Source organism: Crassostrea angulata, chromosome 1 (assembly GCF_025612915.1).
Source record: "Crassostrea angulata isolate pt1a10 chromosome 1, ASM2561291v2, whole genome shotgun sequence".
Taxonomy (NCBI): domain Eukaryota; kingdom Metazoa; phylum Mollusca; class Bivalvia; order Ostreida; family Ostreidae; genus Magallana; species Magallana angulata.
In genome coordinates, this window is record NC_069111.1 from 7,002,384 (window position 1) to 7,015,783 (window position 13,400).

Consider the following 13,400-nt stretch of genomic DNA (forward strand, 5'->3'; position numbering starts at 1 on the left):
ATCATTATGATGTTGACCAATATAGGTAAGCAAAATACATTTAGTAGCAGTAGCACAATATCATGAGATGCCAGCACACGTAGGTTTTACTTTCACTTTCTAAATGTGATCTCCCTTTGACAGCATACTGCTTCATCATCTCTTAATATTTAAATAACCTTATCATCATTACCTATCCTATCCCATTTGTAAAGTTTCTGTCATTTTAGTTGCAAAAGTTTTTTTTTTTTCATTTGTCAGACTTGCACTATTGAGTTGACCCCATATTGACCCGGCCTGTATAAACAATTTCTTATTCAATTTGTGTATTATATGTAAGTAAGTGTAGACACTTATCTTTTTTATATGAGTTATAATAGGAAGGATGGAGTATTTCTTTCTTAATGTATTATAATGCATCAAATACAATGTAGGTCATGACCTTATGGGAATGTTCTGACCCCTGGAAAAATTGAATTAAGCATTTTCCAAAATGTTAATGTGCATCAGGAGAGAAAAGGCAATCAAGAAATGATTTAAAATTTGCTGCTGTACACATGTAAGAATGTATTAAGAAGACTGAATCTTTAGAACCAGGTTAGATTGGGGGGGGGGGGTGAATGTGGAGTATAAACATTTATAATTTGAATCATTTATTGTTATTAATTTTAACTTGTCAATGAATGCTAGTTATTGATCCCAAGGTAAAATATGACCTTTGATCATATCTCAATAGATCATTTGTCAAATATGCAAGGTGTAATGAATTTTTTTCAAGAATAACATTTTTTACCAGTTTATAAAAGTTTTAAGACATCCAAATTATATTTTGATTTTGATAGATCATTCGACAATTAAGGGGGAGGGGGGGGGGAGAGAACAGTTTATATTTGAGTTTGTTTGGGGGTGGGGGTTCCAAGTCATATATTTGACAATTTTTTAATGTAATTAGAATTAAGACTAAGCCATACTACAGTCATGAACATGAATAGTATAGAACAAAACACAAACTAATACATGTTAATATATGCATAGGAAGTATTACGAAACATGGATGATTGATCTATATCTGGGTTCTTAAATTGAATTATATATCATGTACATATTATATTATTGTTTTTTTGTTCCAGGCATTTCAGATGGTATGTAAGTCATGATCCCAAGTGCTCTTCCTGATATTATCAAATATCATAAAAACCATTGAGATCCCCACCTTAATCCAAAGATATTATTCCTCCTTAGGTCATGGCGCATCAGATCATTATGTCATGTAAGTCACTACCCTAAGGGGTTATCCTGCCAAGGGGTCATCCTGACCCCCCTTAGAATAAGAAATTGTCAACTAGAGACGAGCTCGTTGCAAGCAACAATTAGGTTTTCTGTCGTAGCTGCGTCATACTTGTGACGTATTACAAAAAATTGATAGCTGACCATAGTACAATATTAGATGTGTAAACACTGAGAAACATAGTATTATATTTCTGTGACCGCGTAGATTTTACGGTGATAGAGAATTCGTCTGGATCTTCATCGGTCGTGTGCAGTACGAACCGGGTGAGGGAATGTTGGCGTAAAGTGTATAAGGTGTAAGGTTGTGGCGCGCTGTGGGCCGTAAGCTAAAACGAAGGGTAGGTTTGCCGTATTCCCGAAGGTCCACCAGTATACAGTTCCAGAGAAATAAACAGGCAATTGATGCAGGATTCCACATTATTGGACGAGACTCAACGATGGCAACATTATAACAATTTAACAGACAGACATGTTACAAACAATTCGGATATGGCCAGTAGTGGCCTCCGGACTCAAGACTCTGGGAGAGTCGGACGTGGCCGGGGCTGGCCACCGTATTCCAGACTGCGCATTGACAATTGTACATAACTATTTATAAGAATCTTAACAATGAGTATAAATTGACAGGTAATGATATAAGTAAGCTGAGTGAAAGGTTCACAGATATAAACTAATTAAATAAACTCAATGAGTCTTTGATGTCCAAGAAATGAAAATTTGATAATTGCACAATGTTGTTTTAAGAAATTAACAGTCCTTGAGACATGACACTCTGTCTCTTGGAAATCACATATAAAGTCTTGATTAAATTAAAAGTGTCAATCACTAAATAAAAAAGTAACTTTGTAAGAAATAAACTGTGAGAAAAAGTTACGAATTTTACAAGTAAAGTCAAAAAAAAAATTATAATTGAACAGTGCATTTTGCACGATGATACTACATGTTTATAAGCAAATGCAGATCTTAACACGTTGTCTCTAGTTTGATTCGCCGCATGTTATTCACAGAGTGGGACTGTGGTTATGTCCGCTACGAAGGTAAAAAGACCATTGGCAAACGTTTTACACGCATTTTTATCGAACGCAAGCGCCAATGAATCTCTTAGTATATATCCGGAGATCCTGGAAAGGACTATGTGCGATATGGTCAAATATCTGCCCCCGATTTCTACCATTTTTTAAATAGTATCGTATAAAAATGAAATCTTCACAAATTATTGTATGGAGGATGCCTATAACTTTAATCTTGATTTTAGTCATCATTGCTCACTCACTATTTATCTATGACGTCACCTAAATGACCTAATTCCCGCAAATATGCAAACAAATGAAGATATTCTCATTTTTGCTCTATATTTTGCATTCGGAAGTATAGAGCGCAGGTCTGCTCAAGTGCAATTTTAACATATGTTTTTCTTTAGATAGTTATACATATTATACTAAAAAATGGTACTTAAGCAAGCCTGCGCTCGATGTTTTTTACCAGTCGAAAAACCATCGGAAAACACCCATATTTTGCTACAAAACACCAATTTATCAAAATAATGCAATATTCATGACGTCATTTCTACGTTATGACGTCACTGTGGTGATAACCTTTTACACCTTTATTTCCAATATGATTTTAACTATCTTTCATCTTATTTTAATGCTCTTTCTAAAACTTTGATTTTGGGGGGCAAAAATTGCATAAAATCCGCACTTAGTCCTTTTACAAGGGGTTTTGAAGAATAATTTTGTATTTCGAGGAAGGGAAACATGCGCGGATCTGAAAATTTTTCCGGGGAGGGGGTTGAATAGTCAAACGGTTATTTAAGTTTGCCAAGGGATGTCCGAGGCATATTTGGTAAGTTTATAATGTACACGTTATTGAAAGAAATTTCGCTAGGGGGGGGGGGGGGGGGTTCTGGAACCCTTCCCCTTCTAGATCCGCGCACGGAGAAGACCGATGCCGGTAATTTTACTATAATTTTTACCATTTTTATTTAATTATTCATGTTCATAATTATCAGAAAACCAATATTACCTTTCAAAGCAGTTAAAACTTAAGATACGAACCATTTAGTCTCGGTGAGTATTGCGTCCGCGTACGAAAATAATGGCAATTTTCAAGAAATTCGGATGGACGATCTGAGTCCTAGGTCGTCCATCCGATTCTTTTTCTGACTAAAAGCTACAGACCTGCAGTAAGAGATTGTCAAACTCTTATTGATTATGTCAATTTGTTTGTCTCAAAGAATCATTTTTAAATCAATAAAGTTTTACCTTAAAAAAAAAGAAAGAAATCGGGCACAATTTTCAATGTTAGCATTTTACAATTTTATGGTCTAATAAAATTTCAAGAAACAACTCTTCATTGCTTTATCCGAAATATTGCATGAAAAAAAATTTACATCGCATTTTTTAAATTACAAAAGGATATTCAAAATAAACTTGATTTTACCGCTAACAAACAGGCATAAAGAGAGACTGAGAATCAATTTCTTCTCTCTTTTTTTTTTTACATCAAAAGAAATTCAAAAATAAATCAAAATATATTTTTTCTTTGTATGCGTTAATGAAAATATAGATCAGCAAGGGGTTCTTTGTCGTGCAAGCACCTACTTACATATATAATGTAACAGATTGTTAAACGGGTCTACAACGATGACAAATATCGAAAAGCAATATTGTGGGTGAAGGATGAATGTGTACTTTGTTTTTGAAGTTTATTTTTGATACATGTAATTATATTTATCTGGATCGGTTATGTTTGTTAGTTTGTTTTGTTTATTAAAGAGGGGAATAAAGAAATGAGTAATTTTCAAGCACGTAGCATCGTTTTTGAAAGGGGGGGGGGGGCAAACTCATCCAACAAACTTGACAAGCAAAAAAAGAAATTTCTTTTTTTAGAATTTTCCAAAATTTTCAAAATTTCACTCATAATTTCATGATTTTCATACCATTTTTTTACATGCTACAAAACTGGGGGAGGGGGGGGGGGGCAACTCCATGATAATTCAATTTTTTATGTAAATTTTAAAAAAAAAAGTTGCTGCGAGAAAAAGTGGGGAGAGGACATATTTATGTCATATAACATTTGAAACTTATTTCATTCCACCCACAAGCTTGAAATAATGAAATAATTTTAATGAAAACGATATAAATAGACGTCATAAATCCCATATCAAACTACATATTACCACTTGATTCTGTGCGTCTTTTGAATGAATTTATAAACAGCGGCAAATTCTAAAATGTATTTTTAAAGGTAATGTTAGCTGCAAGTCTGTAGACCTTGTATGAAAAATTTCGGATGGTAGTTTTTTTCCGGGATACAGACCGAGCGGTACATATATGCAGTTAAGATAACTAAGAATGATTCCAATAAAATACTTTGTTGAGTAATGCAAGCTTTTAAGAAAGCAATACTTATATTTGTTTAAAATATAACACCCAAATACTTCGTCTTACATTCGCTATTTGTAGAACAAGCAGAACCAGTATCAGTCTGACCGGCCTCACCATATACATTGTTGGAATTTAATTGTCCTAGCATTGCATTGCTCTGCATGTACACAATTTCTTTTAAATATTAAACACTTAAAGTGTTCATCTATATGGCTACACATAACGTACACACGTGATTCAAAATAAACAACACGGAAAACAATAAAGAATTCAGTCATTGAGTCTACATTTTATAGAACTTGTAAAAAAAACCATTGTGGGTCTGAATGTTTGTTGATATGTCAATCTATCAATATACAGTTTGTTAATTATTTTCGATTGCTAAGGCTACAGCGTATTTGATGAACATAGAACAACATTTTTTCCATGCCACTTTTTTCCATGGAAGATAGCGAATGTATACAAGTATAAAGCATTTATAAAATTCATTGAATTACCTCTTTACAATTGTGTATGGAATAAATAATTTATAAGTTGCTGCTGAAGGTTGTTTGGTATTTTCGTTTGTAGATGTTTTGCAAGTAAAAAACCTGAAACGCGGGGCAAGTCATAATTAATATCCCTAATAACCGTAACTTACAACTAGCGGCTTTGGATTCAAATATTATCGTATATGAATATTAAGTTCACTTTTTAAATATTATATTATATCCATCGCAAATCAGTATTTTTTTGCTTTAAAAGAATTGTTCTATCGGGAGCAATCCCGCGTTCGTTTAAATTGCCAGCATTTGTCATGTCAGTAATACACATTGTGCTTTATAAGACGGCCGTGTATACGTATTGTAGAAAAGTTGAGTTTAATTACCATGCATTGGAACTATTTTATTAACACATCTCCCAGTAATGAAACAATTCAAAATGTCTCTGTTACAGTAACACAGTGGGGCGTTAAACGTATACGTCCAGCTCTACAAGCACATGCACTATCGTCCAGGCGACGGCCTGAATACAGCTAGCGACTATCCTATCGATCGGTTACCTGAGTCTCGTAATGCATCTAAATATAGACAGGGGCACAGTTATGAAACAAACAACAAAAATAAGGTCAAAGAGGTTCATCTATATGAAATGAAATTGTACATATGAATAAAAATATTTGGAAATTTTATGTGGAATTATTTTTGCGCACTACATGTATCAGTAAGTGCATTACAAGAAGCCCTTTCATAACCTCATAAACGTGCGCACCCCCACAAAAATGGACCAAACTGACAACAATTGTTTCTGCAAATACTGACTATAAATTACGAAAACATTAAATTGAATACTATAGAAGGATTCAAAATTAATTTCTTTACAACTTTGCTTCAATAATGCATTAGAAATTTTTATTCTTTTTAAAGTTATTGACAAGAAACTTTGGACGCCTCTAACTCCCTAACTATAAGGGCCAGCCCTTTTTTCGGCATACCGAATGAAAGGTCTGAGTAAGACCAAGAACTTTTAAAATACATATTATAACAATTTTTTATCAGGTAGAAAACTAACACGGAAAATACGCGAATTTTTTTGATTTTTTTTCTTACCTTTATTTCAACATCTATACCACCCCTTTTATTTGCGTTTAAATAATAAATAAAATATATCTCGCACAAATCCAATGTATTAGCTTCCAAACCAGCCTATCTTTAAGACTCTGCCAGTCATCGTTAAAGCTAACCCCCCTGGACAAAAGAAGTCGTTAAATCACGCGGCATGTTATCAGTCCTAACAATTTCAAAACAATCGGTGAACAAACGAGCGAGATATTAAGGATCAAAGTTGGCGTCTAGAAGAAAAAAAAAATAATAAGAAATTTGAAAAATTTTCAGAATAATAGTAAGGTTTTCCGCTCCCAACCTTAATTATCTTTAAATTATTGATGTTTGATGATCCTATCTCTATTTAATCTTTATTATGAAGTCTCCCGAATGAAATTTGGGGACTTATTGTTTCTGTACGGTTCTTAATACATGTATTATTATTCTTCGTCTTCTTTTTCTTCTTTCCCGCTCTGAACTTGTTTCTCAGAGATGGCTGAACAGAATTGTACAAAACATTAGGATATGATAGGCCTGTAAATCTAGTTTTGCACAATGGCTTGATTTTTCTCATTTTGGGTTAGACAACCACTTTTCGGGGGGGGGGGGTGTCAAATGGGTGTGGGGTCTAACATTGAACCTTGTAGAAAGAATCGTAGACTCTATTGTAAATGATAACTTGAAAACGGACAAAGATAATGATATAGGGTTTTCTTAATCATATATTGACTGTTAATAGCAATATATAGGGTTTATTAGATCTGACCCCTGGGGTCATCCCCACCCCCCAGGAATTTGAAATTACCATATATCTCAGAAACTGTTATAATCATGACCCCTTAACCATATATATTCATGTTTCTGATGTCAAGGGGCATCAACTGTTATGTCGGTCAAGGGCCCTGTGGGTTGTCCTGACCCCCTCAAACAGCAAGTCCCTTAATATCTTCAAAACAGTTGAGATCCCCACCCTTAAACCATATATATTTTTGTTCCTTGTGTCAAGGGGCATCAAACGGTATGTAGGTCATGGGCCCCGGGGGTGGTCATGACCCCCCTCGAACAGGAAGTGCACGAATATTTCGAAAACGGATGAGATCCCCACCCCTTAACCATATATATTTTTGATCCTTAAAGGGCATCAAAAGGTATGTAGGTAATGGGTCTTAGGGTTAAATTTAATTTTTCAAAACCGTAATGCACATCTATGGAACAGTTCCTATCATATCTCAAGATATGATGTGTCTATCCATTAAATCATAAAAGGAGTTCTAGGATTTATGTTTTTTTTTTGAGTGATAAACGTCAATTTTCTGCTACTATTTGACTCCCTGGATGAAATTTAAGGGAGCCAACTGCCCAAAAAAATGACGTGTTTGAAACCAGTTTTTTTGGTAAAAGAAAAAATGTCATTTTTCAGCTATTAAATGACCCCCAGGACAAAATTGAAAATTCCAAAACCTTATTGCGCATCTATAGGATACCCTAAAACATATTCCAAAAGATGATTTGTTTACTGTTGAAAATGTAAGAGGAGTTCGAGGAAGAAGGTTTTTTGTGAAAAAACGTCATTTTTTACCAATTATTTGACCCCCAGGACTAACAGAGAATTTTTGAAACCTTTTTACAAAAGAACATGATACCCAAAATCAAACTCCAAGAGTTCAGTTTGCTGGTTTATAAGATGTAAGAGCAGTTTGAGAAAGAAAAACGTGACAGATGGACGGACGGACGGAACAGGGTAACAACAATATACCCGAACTTTATTTAGAAAGTGCAGGTATAATAAAAATGAGCCAGTTGTTGAGAAAAGGGGTCTTATGCATAAACATCACAAAATTGTGTTTGATTGATGAAAACATGGGAAAATTGTTAGAATTATTTTTTTATCTTAAAAACTATAACTTCAATTAAGGTTGAATATAAGCCTTTTATTTTACCAGGACGTCGACATTGCGTACTGTGTATTTTGACGTCAATATTGTTAAGATAAACGGAATTGCTAAATAAATCAAAGTACTGAGAGTACTGAACAACGGGTCTTAAAAGTTTGTTATTGTCTACGTTTTCCTAGAATATGCTTACAGTAATTATGATTTTGGATTAGGTGTTTTAACCTTTGTTAAAATTCAGCTTTTTGCAATTGCCTGATACTTTGTCCATATTTTATTAAATCCCGGCCGGGACTGACCTTCATAATTTTAAAAAAAATTGACACAACGGTATTTTAGGTAGATTAAGACCCCTGGGAAAAAAACTTAAGAAATTCAAACTAACCAGGAAAATCAAAACAACTATATCTAGGTAAATTATTTAAACCATTAAATTTATATAGTTTTGTGTTTTCAGAGAAAATCCTCAACTCAGTATCCGTTATTAATACAAGGTTTATGAAAAGTACAAAAACTCCCAAACTGCTAAGTTACCAAAAAAGTTAACATGTATACCGTTAAAAAACACATGCACCTGACGATAAAAATGTTTCTTTTTACAATAAGATTATTCTAAGAACAATATCAATAACAAGGTTTGTCATGGTCGCCATTTTGATTTTTTAGACCGACTTGTCTAACACGATTTTCTTGCAGCGATTCATGATTCAAATTTATAGGAAAAAATAAATCCGTTCGCCACTTACTACTTTTTAGTGTAAACTAGTGCATTATTTACACTAATTACGATACAACCGTTCCTTTCATTAACAAATCATACTCCGAAAAATTCATTCTACTGCTTTTCATATCGATAAAACAAAAAAATGGAGACCGAAAGTGAATAAATCACGTCATACTTTGAGGTAGACCTTTCCTGATTGGATATTTGTCGTTACAAATAAAGCAACAGAATGTTAAAGACATTAACTGATACTGTACAAAGATTAGTCAATTAAAAGACTGAATAGAAAAAAAATAAGTATAATGTCCAGATCAGTCACTTAGTGCTAATGAAAGAGAGAAGGTTTCATGTCAAAAAAATATTCACAAGGCGGTATATGTTTTACTGACAATTGATAAAACAATGTTTATTGTATGATAATTTTAAATTGTTAATTTTAGATATCAATTCAGAATTATTTGATCTTAAAGTTTCTAATTTAATCAAAGTTAACGCTTTTAACAGCAAAATTAACAAATATTGTAGGAAATTGCCATTCAGGGATATGTGTCTTTTCAATACAATGTCGTCCATTAACCGCAAAGGACAAGAGCGTTCAAGGCCTGTCAAATCCCCCGCAATGTACCCAGAATTTTGAAATGGCATATGAACATATAAAAAAGTCTTTATTTTGAAACTGTGCATCAGTACATTTACATATATAATATAGAACTGCAATCTCTGACAAATACATGATATACAATAATACATGCACTTTTCACTGTAATACAACTTGGCATAGAAATAGAAATTAGTTTTTAGAATTTAACAAGGACTATATGTTTGGTGGAATAGTGGCGTAGGAAAATATCACCTGTTTCGCAATTCATAAATGCTGTAGATTAATGAGTTTGTTTTAGGATTTTTTAAACAATTACATAAATGTTTTAACTAATGTGAACTAATAATATTATACTTGGGTTTCAGATATGGTTTTAAAATATGACTTGACAGCCAAATTACATTTTTATAAGAATTTTGAAGTGCCCATTATAACATTGATTTGTGTGAAAAAGTTACTAAAATCAGTTTTTCTCTCTTAATAAATGGTCAATATATTAGCTTTTCTGTCAATTAAAATCTATATATAAATTCTTCATAATACTTAAAAATCAGAAATATTTTAATATTGGAAGCATGAAATATATAATCAAAGTATCATCAAAATTTAAGAAAATTAGAGGAAATGCAGGCTAAGCAATATCAATTTTACTTTCAAAATCAAAATTTATTCCAAATTAGTAGTATAAGCTGATAGACATTCTAATATTCAATCATTTCAGTGAAGAATATTAATTTCATATTTTAAACAATGTTTACAATGCTTCAGTAAGGCATTTTTAATAGGCAACAAAAATTTGAGTATCATTTGATGAGTTATGATGAGTTATAAGCGAGTTACAGAGCTTACAATTCTTCGCTTTGTAAACAAAACGTTTGTTTACATTTTAAATGTTAAGTGAAAATTCCAGTTTTAGACCTAAAATGAATGTGTTAATCGTTAGAAACTGTTTATCTATCCTTAAAATGATAATTAGATAGACAAACCAGCTTTAAAAAAAATGAATGGTATATTGAACCTATGTAAACAAAAACAGGGCACGAGCCTTGTTTACATGACGAAGAATTGTAAGCCCTGTATCTAGACTGGTTTAATTCCTTTAGAAATGAACAGCAGCCAGTCATATTGCAAATAGACTGTAAGCCAATGAAACATCTATTCAATATGTAAAACAGCTATGTATAACACGTCCAGATTTTAACTTCGGCTCGCGCATGAAGTTCGGTGGTATTTAGGTAATAGATTGTTAAAATAAAATAAACAACTTTTCAAAAATGGTAAATTGCGTTTGGGAACTTTACTGTCGCTACAACTTTTGAATCCGAGCAAGAATAATTTGATCAATAAAATTACTTGTTTATTTTCTTTATAGAAATTGGTTTATACATAGAGAACTTAAAAAGACTTAAGGAGAGTTTGATAATATATATTTATTGAAATGCATGAAAATTTTCTGCACTATCTTCTTACGCGTAGACTCAATTTATGTGTTCTACGCGTGCCTTCCGGTTTGAGACTTCGGCTGACAGTTAACTAATAGACGGGGTCATGTGACCCCGTCTAAAAATGTCTTTGACTTTTACTAATCATATCGTACAAATGATCACATTTTGGAGAGTGTTTATTAGAGTTGATTCATATATTACTTATAAAAGCCATATACTTATAGAATACATTAGATAAGATACAAAAACATGAATAAAGCGTAATTATTTAATTTATTATTGATTTAGTATAATAGTTGTTGAAAAATGACAGGTCAATTTACTCATCAGTCTGGGTGGGTGTACATAATTGATCTTGACATCTTCGTCGTACAAACGGTCTGACTTTTTTGAAAAGATACTGAGTTCTTTTCCTGGACAACCCAGTAGGTGTAAGCTCTGTGGGAAATTTCCCAGGAATCTTCTGAAGTCCAGAAGATTTAATTATCTTAATTCTTTTTTTTTCTATTGCATCACTATTTTCCTTAACGAAAATAAATCCTGCGTGGTCAGCACAAAATTCAAACCAGGCAATGAAGTAAAAAAATGTTATAGTACTTCCACGTAAAAGTGTCTCCTCGACTTTCATATAGAATCCCTTTATTTGTTGATGACGAATGCTCAAAGACTTGCGGAAGTTCTCTCATACTGTCACAATCCGATCGACAAAACAGCTTTTTTGCACTTGCAAAACCTGCATCAATCAAAAACCGTGCATGACCAAATACCTGCATCAAATACGTAATTTGATGGTGTAGTCCAGTGATCACTTGTGTGTCCAGTGATAATCGATAACAAATTTGTTCTTGCTTTGACCTGAAAAAGAAATTATTACATTAATATTTAACATTAGATAAAAGGTGAAAAATAAGATATATACTCTCCAAAAATCCTGATCGAGAGAGAGAGAGAGAGTGGAGAGCGGAGAGAGTTAAAGGGAGAATACCTGCACAATTATCAGCATGAAGCAAGCATTCTTTTCTCCATAGCCATAAGTGCTAAAGCCGTGATGGACCAAGGAGATAACTGTGTTTGGCCCATGGGATCCTGTACCATCTTATCCAAGCGTCTCATTTTCCCCCATCAAGTAGTTATATTGAGTAGGTATATCGTTAACACGAAAACCGAATATGTGCACTTTCTTTAAACTGAGAAAATCAAGCGGTCCCATTTGCCGAACATGATGAGGTAAAGCAACATTTTGGCTAAAATCAAATGTGTAGTGAACTTTGGTAAATTCAGAGGATAAGGGCGGTATGTGGTGTCCCTGTCTATCTGCACTTTGTAATTCTTCTAGTGATTCTTTTACAATTTTCTTGTAGATATCTCTTTCTTCTTGCGCTACATCAATATGAGTTTGAAATTCATTTAGAGCCGCGAATTTCTCTTCCCCAGTGCATGCGTCAAGCACCTGTTTCCTCAGCAGTCAAAGCGTGGACCACATATCTTAATTTGGGAACAGCTGGAGGTCCAAATGTTAGTGAATGTGTGGTACTCCACTTCCTAACATCATCTGTTTCGCATGCTGACTTGTATGAACTGTGAATTCCTTTCTTTGAGTGGTCATAAGGGAGGAAAATTGGAGGCTCGCCATCCCTACCTCTGGGAGCCGCAGGCTGGGGTAGACCATGTTCCTCGGCGTAGCCTGAAATAAAATTTACAACTCGCTGTACATCATCAAAATTGACCGCGTGTTTGGGTTTCCTTCTTTGATTTCCATGTTGTCTAAGAGCAGGACCCTTGGAATAGTGTTTCAAAATATTGGAAAGAGACATTTCCCCGACATTAAACAATCTTTGGAAAGCTGATCTACAAATTTTCTCATGTTTAAAACTATATTCATTTTGGTACGAATTTCGAGATTTTTAACCTTCTCGGGTGAAAGGGGACAAGACAGTATTAATAGGAACCATAATACATGCATCTTTCACATCTTTTTTCCATTTCTCTTGCATTGAATATATGATCAAGAATTACTGAAGCCTCAAACTTTGAAAAAAATATCGCTGTCCGCATTTACAGTTTTGTTTAATGCCACCCAATTCTGAAGAAGTGTCATTTTCATTTAGACTTTCGTTCAGTGTCGGACAAATTAAGCTGTATTTTCTTTTTAAGAAATTAAAAAATCACGTAATCTGCCTGATCTGTTCTATTCAATTTCCTCCTTGTTAATTGTTACATAATCTTCTAATTCTCTATGATGTGAATCAGATGCTAGTTCTAATCCAAAATGTGCGTGAAGTATATCGTCTACTATTTAACTCTTGGTTATGTTTTTATTTCTGTTTCCTATGAATTAAATATGAATTAATCAACATATTATTTCACACATTGTGATTTAAATTTATTACAATTCTTTTGCTTTGCTAACAAGATTTTTATTGTAATTCCGAATTGCCAAATAAAAATTGAAAATACTTTTTTTTAAATCCACTCTTAAACTTCCTACATTTCTGAT

The 13,400-nt window shown here is 33.3% G+C and overlaps 1 pseudogene; it reads right to left on the minus strand.

Annotated features, from left to right (window-relative positions):
- Positions 1–10,986: 10,986 nt before the first annotated feature.
- LOC128177023 (uncharacterized) lies at positions 10,987–12,717 on the minus strand (annotated as a pseudogene).
- Between the last annotated feature and the right edge of the window lie 683 nt (positions 12,718–13,400).